Raw genomic sequence first — 13004 nt, forward strand, 5'->3', positions numbered from 1 at the left:
GACAGTAACAATTATTGTGATAGATTCACAGTGCATTTTGATGCAAATTATTCAGAATGGTGTTAGATTTGTTTCATAATGAATTCTTTATATTGTGATTTTTTTATGCCAATGCATTTCATATTCATTTGGATAATCTAAATTATTTATTTTCCTAATTTTAGAAATGGATGGACTCAATTACCCATAATGATATTTTATAATTAGTTTTTAAACATCTTTGGAGATTAAATTGAAAATGGTAGGCAAATGCCACTTTTTATTTAAAGGTCCTTCTCCCACAAACACATTGGGCTAGAGACGTGCCCCTACTAATGAATACACTCATTTCTTCTAAGATCATATAAAAAGCAGAAATATTGGCTTTTTCATTTGTTAGACTGAAATACTTTCCTGCTTTCATGTTTTGAAGTTTTTAGCTGTATTGCACATTTCTTTTCTCTCTCTTTTTAATGCACTTATTTTCTCTACTCAACAATTGAAGCATTTTCAAAAAACAATTGCCTTCTTAAGACGTGTAACTTTATAAAGTTTATTTTTACTTTCATGTCTTGTCTAGCTCGGGTGACTGGGAGCTTGCGGTTCTATGTAGTTCTCAGGATGGGGTTAATTATGTTTGTGTATTCAAGCATAACTATCTTGAATCTTTTCTTGTAACCGTGGAGGAGGAAAAATTATTTCCCCACTACCCTTCTAGATTCTTGGCTGAGACACCACCTATAACAAAAAAGACAGCACCGGAAAATAAGCAGAAGTTAATAACATGTATACCTCCTGCATACGTGAAAGATACCCAGGAAAACTGAGTACCTCCCTGAAATGGCCCAAGCCACTGCTTTAAATACAGAAAGATGGAAGATGTTGGGGGGAGGGGAAAGTCAGTTATGGAAGGTTAACGGGAAAGGCACAGTGAAAAAGCCTATGGCTGTTATACTGATTTAAATCATTGCCCTCTCCATTTATAAGAGTTTCCAGAAATTAAGGAGCATCCTTCTCTTCTTGTGGTGGGTGGGGGCACAGAGACGGGGAGAGGCTAACAAATGGAGACTTCCCTTGTAGAGGTAAATGTTTCCTACAACAGGATAATAACTACTCCGTTTTCAGAGCTTTTTTATTCTGCAATTTCTGAAGCATAACCAGCTCAAGATAATCCTTACGCCAAAGAGACATATTTTGGGGTGGCAAATTTTTCTCCCCTTCATTACTAAGGATTCTGTCATGTGGTATCTTTTCAAGTTTTTAAATCTAAGGGAAGAAATAATCCAGTCTTTTGTACTCCTACTACTTTCCTTTTATTGGAGAGGTAAAGTTTTCCTCTACCCTTCGAAAGTTCCTCTGGCTGGTCTAAGAATTAAACTGACAGGAAACAGATTAACAGGAGAAAATAAAATTTAATTTCATGTGTATGGGAACCACACATACATAAGGGATTCAAAGACAGAGAGGTAAAATGAGGTCTATGCGCTCATCCTGAGCCAAGGAATGGGGTAAAGGCCAGTGGCTTCAAAGAAAAGGAGGGCAATTCTCAGGGCCATAAAAATAGGAGATGTTTGATAATTAGATGTTTGTCCTGTCACACATGTGAATCGCTCAGATAAAATTTATCTCTGGTAATAACTTTTATTCTTTTTTAAAAAAATGATTTTATTTTTAAGTAATCTCTCTACCCAGCTTGGGGCTGGAACTTCCAACTCTGAGATCTAGAGTTGCATGCTCTACCGGCTGAGCCAGTCGGTTACCCCTCTGATAATAACCCTTATTCTAAGAAAGACTCCCCATTTAGATTCTTCTAGGCAGTTAAGGGAGGAGCAAAGATTCCCCTGAGCCCACAGAATCTTGATTGCCTTCAGTTCAAAAGAGTCCACAAGCCAAAGTGGCATATTTTGGAGAGATTTGTTCTGAATCCCTTCATTGTCTTCAACTCTTCCTTAGTGAAAATACATACCCTACCCAGAGTTTTCTTCCCAAGCAGAGCCAACCACATCAAGTTAAGATAGTAACATACACTCCACTGTTTCTTGCCCTCACTGCCTAACGTAGGACCACAAAGCCTTGCAAAACCATCCATAAGAGGGTGTCCAAGGATTTGTTTTACATTAGCTGGCTTGATAAACCCATATCCACCAATAGCTTATGCTACTTTTCTAGGCATATGCTACTTTTCTGGTCTTTTCTCTTGCAGGATCACTATTCCATAAAGGAGCCAGGCCTTAAGGGTGGGTCTCAAAGCAGTGCTCCACGCTCAGGTGCTTTTTAGTTTTTACTTATACCCCTCTCTGTGTCCTTATGGGGTATGGATTAAGAGGTAAATCCAAGTGATAGTCCCCATGCTGTTCAGAATCTTTTCTCACTATCAAGGTCTAAAGAATTTTCTGTTGGTTCAAACTCAACCTGAGTTCCCTCTAGGAGGCTTCTTAGTCTTTATGAAAATAGGATTTTGATCAAACAAACCCAGGTATGCCCAGAATTGTACTTAGACCCAAACAGGAAATCCCTACCCACTGTCCTAGCCACTATGCAAAGCATTTTCTTTATTTCTATCTTCAACCTTGAGCTCCTGTCATGTATTCAGCTGCTACTTGTCATCTCCATACAGTATCTTTCCCATCTTGAAGCAGGAGAGCTAGGTTCTTGTCTCACAGAGTTGAAGAATGAATCTCGCAGACAAAGGAGAGTGAGTAAAGCGATAGAAGTTTATTAAGCAAGGATACAGAAAAAGCTCTCAGGAACGAGAGGGGTGCTGACAGAGTTGCCAACGAGGGCCTCCACTGACAGTCTTATTTAGCACTGACCAGGGAGCTTGTGGCCATATCATTCTTGTGATGTCTTGGCTTAAGTGAGGACTGGTGATAACATCATTAATGGCTTACTTCTTTTCTTAGGGTCTAGTTATCCTTTGTTGATCACAGGTGACTATCATAAAAAAGACCGCCCCCCCCATGCCTAGGGCAGGGTGGTCTGGTTTGTTCCCTTATCTCTAGTTTCCCTACACCTCTACATTTTTATGGGTTTTGTTAGCCTGATCCCATAGCCGCCTACCTATCTCTCCTTATGTAGCCCCGCCTGTCCCTCACTCATTCTCGGTCTTCCAAATTCTCGGGCCAAAATCTTGGAGTCCCCCTTGATTTTTGTTTCACACATTACATGTAATCCATTAGCAAATCTGATTGAAATATATCTGGAACTCAGCCACTTCTCACCACTCCCTTTTCTATCAGCCTGTCTTCACCTCCAATCTGGATTATTGCATTACCTTCCTAAGTAGCCTCCTTGCTTCCTCCTCTGCCCCCACCTTATATTCTCCTGCCAGCAGTTAGAAGTATCCCCTCTGTAATAGAAGTCAGTTATGTCACTCCTTTGCTCAAAACCCTCCAAGACTTTGATTTGGAGATGAGCAACGTGAAGAAATAGCCCCCACACTGTTTCCGTTTTTTGCTGAGTGAGTGACAACTGACAACAACAGCGTCTGGAGGTTGTGATTTAAAAGGTGGTAGCTTTCTAGAGTTGCTGGCAGCCACCAGTTGTAGAGGAATCCTGCTGGTGGCGTTACTCGGCAGCAACAGTGGTGATGGTTTTCTTATCAGCCGGACCTGGGCGTCGCTCTAAGATGTACAGCCTGGAGGCTGTTTCCGGTCCCCTCAATCACCCTGTCAGCTAATTTCTTTTAATAAGTGCCTTTTCTGCTTAATTTTGCCAGAATGACTTCTTTTGTTTGCAACTAAGAATCCCAACTTTTTGAGGAGGAAAAAAACCTATCAGAAGGTTCCCTTTTTTAACATTTTGGTGCACTTTCAACGTTTCATATACATATGTCTGTTTTTAATATATACATATATAATATACATGCAGAGATTTATTTGTTAAATGAGGACATAATTTTGTGTGATTTTGTATTTTGCTGATATTTCTCTACTTATCATCACTTTATAAGTATGTTTTTGGCTGTTGCAACTTTTCATGAACATTTTGAGGGCCGTACAATGTTTCCTCAAATTAATGCATTGTACTGTAGGTAACAAATTATCGTTGGATATTTAGATTGCCTTCAGGTTTTCTTTATCATAAATAATGCTGCTATGATTATATTTATATATAAGGCCTATTCCAAATTTAGTAGAATTGATTTCTTGAAATTGAATGACTGGGTAATGAGGTATGAATGTTTAAAAGATTTCAAATACAGAGTGTCCAATTACCCTCTTAGAACTTGTGTTAATTTATGCTTCAAACACCATCCTGTGCGTTTTGAGATCATATATTATCCTAAATGTTGGAATAATGTATGTATATGAACTTGGTTCTGCATATTGTCTAAAAGAACCAGAGTTAGACGCTAGTTGAAGCAGTAAAGATAGATTTTATTCAGAAACTATTGCAATAGGGGAAAAGAGCCCCCAGGATAGAACTGGGCTCCATTCTGAATACAATAAAGACAACTCAGGACCTACAGCCAAGACGCAGGGTTGGGGGGAGGGGCGTTGGTGGATGGAAAATTATAAAGAGCAGTCCAGACTGAATATCATGAGGAATTTGATTAGATATTGAGGATAATCATATATCAAGGGAGAGGGAGATTTTCTCTTATAGGGGCCAAGGGAAGGCCGCCTCAAGGTGGGCCCACTTCGGAGGATTATTTTGAGATTATTTTGAAGCTGATGATTATTTTGAGCTGAAGGTAATCGAGACCCTGTGAACTCAAGAGGAACTTTTGCCCCTCCCTTAACTGAATAGAAGAATCTAGACTGGGGGTCTTTCCCAGAACAAGGGTTATTAGCAGAGAAAAATTTTATCTGAGTGACCCATCTGTATGTCAGGGTAAACATCTAGTTGCCAAACATCTGCTCTCCTTATCATCCTGTGAGGTACATTCCTTTCCCCTGAAGTCCGAGACATCTACCAGCTTCTCCTTCATTCAAGATGACATGTATACCTCATTTTGCTTGACTGCCTTTGGAATTTCCATGTCTGTGTGGGTTCCCTGTACATACGTTGTTCAATTTTATCTTCTCCTGTTAGTCTGTCTCAGGCCACTCTGATTCTCAGTACAGCTAGAAGGACCTTGAAGGGGATGGGACTTCTTGCTCCCCGATACTCTCAACTGATAGGATTGTTGATAAAGCTGGGCTATGCAGCTCTGGCAAGGATGGGGGTGGAGGGCAAGCTTGAGGCCCAGTCAAGAACAGGACTTAGAGGAGTCCGACTGAAGTCCCATCAAGGAGAGCAGCTTGGTAACATACATATTTAAGTATTTCCTGTTTTCTATCCTTTTGCACGCCAGATTTCAGTTTAACACTTCCTGCCTTCAGCCTTGGCCACACAGACCTCATGAAACAGTTTTTCCAAAGTGGAAGTCACAGTGGAACTTCTAAATTTTGCCTTTGGTGTAACAAGAGAGACAGCTTCCAAACAAAATTTGTAAGCACTAGGATCAATTCTGCTCAACCTTACACAGAGTGGTCACTTTTGAAAATATGGACTCACAGATAATGTTAGCATGAGAATTGAGTAACATCCATTTCTAAACTCTTAAATGCTGCCACACTCGTCTTCCTATATATACACACAAGAAATATGTATACACATTTCTGAAAACTTCCCCTAGCTACATATGTTTCAGAGGAAAACATTTACTGAAGCTTCACACCCTCTCTTGCATTTCTTAGTAAATAGGAGTTAATTTGTTTTAGCATAAAAATCTGCCTGATGCTCCCTTTTCTGTTGCCCTATGGAGCGATGCTGTTCTGATCTGGAGAAGGCAAGAGAGAAGTTCTTGCTGTGCACTCCATCAGGTGCCTTCAGGGCCTCTTACTGGGGTGGCCAGGGAGCGCTCCGCGTGCCACCGCAGTTATACTACCCGCCCCTCAGAAGCTCAGCGGGAGCTCGGTACGAACTGCAAACTGTGCAGGAAGAGGAGCTCTCATGTGGGGAAGGTGAGAGAGCCGGTGTGTAGTTACCATAGCAACAAGCCTTCCCGTTCTGCCATTCTGCTTTTACCCTGCCCAACACTGGGAAGCCAAGTGTTCTGGACTACAAAGTACAGAGGACCACTGGACCACGAAGAGGGTGGCTCTCTTCTGCCAGCTCCCCATGGGCCCTTCACAGGACAGAGACCATGATTTTATACTTTCCACTATAGTGTGGCCCATGTTTACCTCATTAGGATCCTGGAAAGTGTGTATTATGTAGCTAAATTTTTGATGAGGAAATTGAGGCCCAGTGTTAAGTACTTTGCTCGAGTTCACAGTAAATGAAAGAAGGGAATTAAACTAAGGGTCATTTCTCTTCTTTATTTTTTTTTATTAAAGATTTTATTTATTTATTTGAGAGAGAGAGAGCTAGAAAGAGGGAGAGCTTGGGGGGGGAGGGGCAGAGGGAGAGGGAGAAGCAGACTCTGCCCTGAGGAGGGAGCTCCATGTGGGACTCGATCCCAGGACCCTGAGATCATGACCTAAGCCAAAGGCAGACACTTAACCTACGGAGCCACCCAGGCGCCCCTCATCTCTCTTCTCTATACCAATGACTCATACACCTTGTGCGTTTGACGGTCCACATCATGACAATTCGTCAGTGCCTCTAACCAGCTCTCCCCAGTGTTTCTGGGATATAGCCAAAGTTTGAGAACCACTATTTAAACCACGTGGCTTCTCTTTGACGTAATGACAGCTTACCTCTGGCAAAGTACTTAGGCTGAAGGCACTCATTCACTCTCATTCCCTGTATCTTAGCATGTTGGGACCAAAATTCTTCCAGCTTTCTACTGCTGCCTCCATTGCTACACAAGCTTTCCTCAGTAAGATGTTGTGAGTGCACGGCATCCATTTGCACTGAATTCCATTCTTACCCTCATCCTCCTCAGACCTCTGCTATAGTCCTTGAGGACGTGGGCCATGGCCTATCACTGTTGTTTCCATTTGGATATCTAACACCCTGCACAAACTTTTTAGCCCTCTCTAATCCACTGATTTTAACAAATCGTTCTCATGGACTTGTCAGCTAGAGTTGTTCTCCTTCCAAACTCCAACTCGAATTACTCTACTTCCAAACTCTTGTAGTCTTCTGCCTCCCACCTCCCAAGTTCTGGCACAGTCCCTGCTACTAAATCTGTGTCTATGTTTTTTTTTTTTTTTTTTTTTTAAGATTTTATTTATTTATTTGACACACAGAGAGAGAGGCAGCAAGAGAGGGAACACAAGTAGGGGGAGTGGGAGAGGGAGAGGGAGAAGCAGGCTCCCAGCAGAGCAGGGAGCCTGATGTGGCGCGATCCCAGAACGCTGGGATCATGACCTGAGCTGAAGGCAGGCGTTTAACGACTGAGCCACCCAGGCGCCCCCGTCTATGCTTTTGATGACTCAGAAGCTTCTTATCTTATTCTCTCACCCATCATGCCCCCTGCCTCCAACCTGTCTGTTCCTTTTCACTATCTGGTCTAGGTACCAATGACCGGGGACCACGAGCATGTTCACACCGGTCGTTTTCAGAATCTCCCTGTGAGCTTGCTCAGCCGACCCTTGATCAAAGAATGTGTGTTGCTTTAATTTTTACTAAGTAGAACTACAGAAAGTAGCAAAACCACGGTGATGGTCATCATCACAGTTTTTTGTTCCTCAGCATTTTAAACCAGATACACTTTTTATTTGGCGCAGGAGTGTATCCAAACCTTTTGCAATCCCTAAGCCGCCGACCCACCCTGAGGAGCTGGTCTCCTGTAATTCAGCTCCCTTAAGCTTCCCGGCAGGCACCACATGACAGGTTCCGCTCTGAATCAGTGTTTCTGTTCCTTTCGACCCGCGTGTCATTTTCTTACTTCTTTCTTCGTCAAACTCCTATTCATCTCATAAGGCCCAACTCAAACATTGCCCATTCTCTGTTGCATTTTCTGACTCTCCTTTCCTCTGTGTTCCCTTATTCCTTTTACATACATGTCTTCCTTTTCCACCAAACTATGAGGCAGAAGTAGTCTGTCTTCATTTTATTACCTCTTACTATCTTTCCCTCTGCCTTAATCCTCTCAGGCTGTTATAACTATTATATAGACTGGGTGGCTTATACCACAGAACTTGATTTCTCACAGTTCTGGAGACAGGGACATCCCACCATCTGTGTTCAGGCTGATTCAGTTCGTGGAGAGGGCCTCTCTGGCTTGTAGAGGGCTGTCTTCTCGCTCCGTCATCACATAGTGGAGAGAATGAGAGAAAGAGAGAGCTCTGGTTTCTTCCTCTTCTTATAAGGACACTAATCCCTTCATGGGGCCTCCACCTTGACGACTTCACCTAAACGTAATTACTTCCTAAAGGCCTTACATGCTAATACCGTCACATTGGGGGTTAGGGCTTCAACATACGAATCTGGAGGGGATGCAAACCTTCAGTCAATATAGCTCTAATTCAGAATCCCAACCTCAAATGGTATTAAGTAAACAGAAGCCGGGTGGGGTATTGGACAAGATGTGCTCTAGGGCTGGGGCATTGCAAGATCTGAGTCTTAAAATGTGTGCTATCTAGTGTCACAGCCACCAGCCACATGGGGCTTCCTGAGCACTGGAACTGTAGTTATTCTAAATTGAATTGTGTTCTAAGTATAAGATATACACTGAATTTTAAAGACTTAATATGAAACAAAGGACGTAAAATATCTCTTTAATACTTTTAATATTGATTGAAAGTTGAAATAATAATACTTTGGATAAGTTGGGTCAATAAAGTCTGTTATTAAAAATAATTTCACCCTCTTCTTTTTTTTTTCTTAAGAGATTTTATTTATTTATTTGACAGAGATGGACAGCCAGCGAGAGAGGGAACACAAGCAGGGGGAGTGGGAGAGGAAGAAGCAGGCTCTCAGCGGAGGAGCCCGATGTGGGACTCGATCCAGGAATGCCAGGATCATGCCCTGAGCTGAAGGCAGACGCCTAACAACTGCGCTACCCAGACGCCCCTTTACCTTCTTCTTTTTACTTTGTTAACATAGCTACAAAATATTTAAAATAGCAGTGTGGCTTGCATTATATCTCTATTAGAGATGTTTTAAATAAATATGTATGACATGCAGTATGAATATAGTGACTAACACAGAAGTATGGACCAATAGAATTTAGGAATATTTTCAACTAGGAACTTTGTGTACAAACCTGTACTTACAAGAATATTCCATTTTTTATAAATCTGCAAACTATATAGTAAATTCAAGTTTCTTATCAATATGAGATTAGGATTAGAAAGATGTTGGTGACAATGCTACCTTGCCCCATTATTAGAAGATTCTAGGCTATCTGCTCCTCCCTGTTCGACAGATAGCTGCATCTTCTGGTGCAATGCCAACCACATCCCTGAGACACAATGGTGAAGACTGGAGTAAATGGATTTGACCATATTGGGCACCTGATCAACAAGGCTGCTTTTAACTCTGGCAGAGTGGATGTTGTCACCATTAGTGACCCCTTCATTGACCTCAACTATATGGTCCACATGTATGATTCCACCCATGGCAAATTCCATGGCACAGTCAAGGCTGAGAATGGGAAGTTTATCATCAATGGAAAGCCCACCTCCATCTTCCAGGAGCCAGATCCTGCCAACATCAAATGGGGTGATGCCAGTGCTGAGTATGTTGTGGAGTCCACTGAGGTCTTCACTACCATGGAGAAGGCTGGGGCTCACTTGAAGGGTGCGGCCAAGAGGGTCATCATTTCTGCCCCTTCTGCTGAGGCCCCCGTGTCTGTGGTGGGTGTGAACCATGAGAAGTAGGACAACTCCCTCAAGACTGTCAGCAGTGCCTCCTGCACCATCAACCACTTGGCCCCTCTGGCCAAGGTCATTCATGACAACTTCAGCATTGTGGAGGGACTCATGACCATAGTCCAGGCCATCACTACCACCCAGAAGACCATGGACAGTCCCTCTGGGAAGCTATGGCATGATGGTCAAAGGCTGCCCAGGACATCATCCCTGCTTCTACTGGCACTACCAGAGCTATAGGCAAGGTCATCCCTGAGCTGAATGGGAAGCTTACTGGCATGGCCTTCTGTGTCCCCGCCCCCAATATGTCAGTGGTAGATCTGACCTGCCACCTGGAGAAAGCTGCCAAATCTGATGACATCAAGAAGCTGGTGAAACAGGCATCAGAGGATCCCTTCAAGGGCATACGGCGATCCACCAAGGACCAGGTTGTCTCTTACAACTTTCACAGTGACACCCACTCTTCCACCTTCAATGATGGGGCTGGCATTGCTCTCAGTGACCATGTTGTCAAGCTCATTTCCTGGTACGGCAGTGAATCTGGCTACAGCAACCAGGTGGTCGACCTTGTGGTCCACATGGCCTCCAAGGAGTAAGAGCCCCCTGAACACTCAGAGGGGAGTCTGCTTCAGGATTCTCTCCCTCTACCCACCACCTTGCCTGCACATGCACCTGTGTGTGTGCTCTCTCTTTCTCTCTCTCTAAAATAAGTTAATAGATCTTTAAAAATTTTTTTTTAAAAAACAGTCCTTTTCTTTTTTTTTTTTTTAAGATTTTATTTATTTATTTGACAGAGAGAGAGAGAGAGAGAGACAGCCAGCGAGAGAGGGAACACAGCAGGGGAGTGGGAGAGGAAGAAGCAGGCTTCCAGCAGAGGAGCCTGATGTGGGGCTCGATCCCATAACGCCGGGATCATGCCCTGAGCCGAAGGCAGACGCTTAACCGCTGTGCCACCCAGGCGCCCCAAAACAGTCCTTTTCTGAAAGCAATTTATCTTAAGATAATTGTGATGGCTAAACTTTAAAAATTATTATAAATACAGAAAGGATAAATATACTTTCTAAATCCATACACAGGCAAAAAAATAAATATTAATAAATTAATGCTTGTGTTTATGAACTGACATAATGTTGTATAATGCTGCTACATTTAATCATTCATGAGGGAAGCTTGTCATGTATCTGAACCTTGTTAGGTATCTGAACATAACCCAAGTGTTTCCAGGTACGAACACAAGATATAAATGGTCAAAGAGATAATGTAGCCAATATAATCACAATATTGAGACTTACCTAATTAACGTTTACACTATTCAAGTAGCTACACACTTTCAGCCTAGTTAATTTCTCACTTTGGAGAAGGAAATGATTTTGACCTTGATCAACTCAAAGGAAGAGGTGGTTTCAACAAGAATTTTGCTGTTTCCTTTCAATGTCCTAGTTTTTAGCTTTTTACCCCCGTTGTTTTCTTTTTGCAGTATCTTTGCTAAAGCATCTTTAGCATGTTCTGGTTGTGGTTCCAGGGGCAACTATATTTTTACTACAGGCCGTATAGGACTATTTGCTTTCTTAAATATAAATACAATTTAAGAAACAAAAATGTTTTGGGGGCACCTGGGTGGCTCAGTCATTAAGCGTCTGCCTGCGACTCAGGGTGTGATCCCAGAGTCCTGGGATTGAGCCCCACATCAGGCTCCTCCGCTATGAGCCTGCTTCTTCCTCTCCCACTCCCCCTGCTTGTGTTCCCTCTCTCGCTGGCTGTCTCTCTCTGTCAAATAAATAAATAAAATCTTTAAAAAAAAAAAGAAACAAAAATGTTTTTTAAAAGCTTTAGTTCATTATCATTAGTATTAGTAATTCATCTACCATTGCTGTAAAATACTGTCCTTCATCTCTGACCCAGAAGTCCTGTATTTTCTCTCAGAATCCTTGAAACTGTGGTTGACTAACTCATTAGTTTGCAAGCAACATACAGTCTCAGACTTTTCATAGTTTTTTTTTTTTTTTATGGGAGGCTACTTAGATTTTTTCTTTATTCTCATGCTGGTTTTGAAAGAGGATTCATTAAGAATTTGCTCATTCCAACTAAATCATTGAATCTACTGACAAAAAGTTATTCATTATTTTCATTTATTCTTCTTCTAATTTCTCCTCCCAGATCTCTAGTAGTGCCCCTTGTTTTATTTCTGATATTGGCAATTTTTGTTTCCTCTCTTTTTTTTTCATGACCAGTCTTGCTAGGGAGTTATTTTTATTAACCCAATATAGGTAGGCTCGGCCAGGATTCCACAGGGCTGCCAGTTGTAAGAAGGGCTAAGTGCTTAGGCCAAAGTCAGTGTTAAGAAAGCCTCTGCAGGCAGAGAGAAAGGATTGAGAAATAGCAGGCTACATCAAAAAACAAATGGGAACTCTGCCAATGGGCTGTGTCTGAGGTCATTTGATATCTAAAACCGAAGTCAGCCAAGACAAAGCAAAACAAAAGCACACCCGTGAACAAGTGAGTTTGTTCCGAGAGCCCTTTTGTGAGGAGGACAGTTGTGACCAATGAGACGGCAAATTGCAACTTCCCTAGTAGGTGTGAAAATGTAGGTCACACTTTAGTTTAAAACAAAAAAAAACAAGAAACTTAGAACTAAAATATGTATTATTTGTTATTTGAAGAAAAACATTATCTTTCGGTGTTGAGCTGCTAAGATATGCAGGTATGAAATCATGCTTGAGTCTCACTAGTTTGCATGAGCCCGTAGGCCCAAGCAAGCAGTCCATTTAACAGTCGTCTGCATTTCAAATTTCACTGTTTTGAGGTTTTTGTTTTGTTTTGTTTTGTTAGAGAGAGACAGGGAGCGCATATGCAAGTGGGGTGTAGGGTGAAGGGCAAAGCGTGAGGGAGAATCTCAAGCAGGCTCCCCACTCAGCACGGAACCCCACGCAGCGCTCGATCTCACAACCCTGAGATCAGGACCTGAGCCAAAATTGAGAGTTGGACGCTTAACCGATTGAGCCCCCCAGGCGCCCCCTGAGCTTGTTTTTTGAAGGGAGGGATAGTTGCACAACTCATCCACACTGACTTAACTACAATGGGGTATGATTTTTCTAAAATCACAAGAAGTCCAAAGGTGGGGAATACAGGGCTGCTGCAGTAACAACACGATGCTATTATTTCCAGCACTTTCTGTTTTCTGGTCCCACCAGCCTTAGCATGTGGCTTTTCCACTCATGCTTATTTCATGGTCACAGGACTACTGCTCCATCTATGGCTTCGTGTCCACACTCC

The 13004-nt window shown here is 42.3% G+C and overlaps 1 pseudogene; it reads left to right on the plus strand.

Moving 5' to 3' along the window:
- Window positions 1–9103: 9103 nt before the first annotated feature.
- Window positions 9104–10395, plus strand: LOC113256249 (glyceraldehyde-3-phosphate dehydrogenase-like; annotated as a pseudogene).
- Window positions 10396–13004: the final 2609 nt, after the last annotated feature.

Source organism: Ursus arctos, unplaced genomic scaffold, assembly GCF_023065955.2.
Source record: "Ursus arctos isolate Adak ecotype North America unplaced genomic scaffold, UrsArc2.0 scaffold_21, whole genome shotgun sequence".
Classification (NCBI taxonomy): Eukaryota; Metazoa; Chordata; class Mammalia; order Carnivora; family Ursidae; genus Ursus; species Ursus arctos.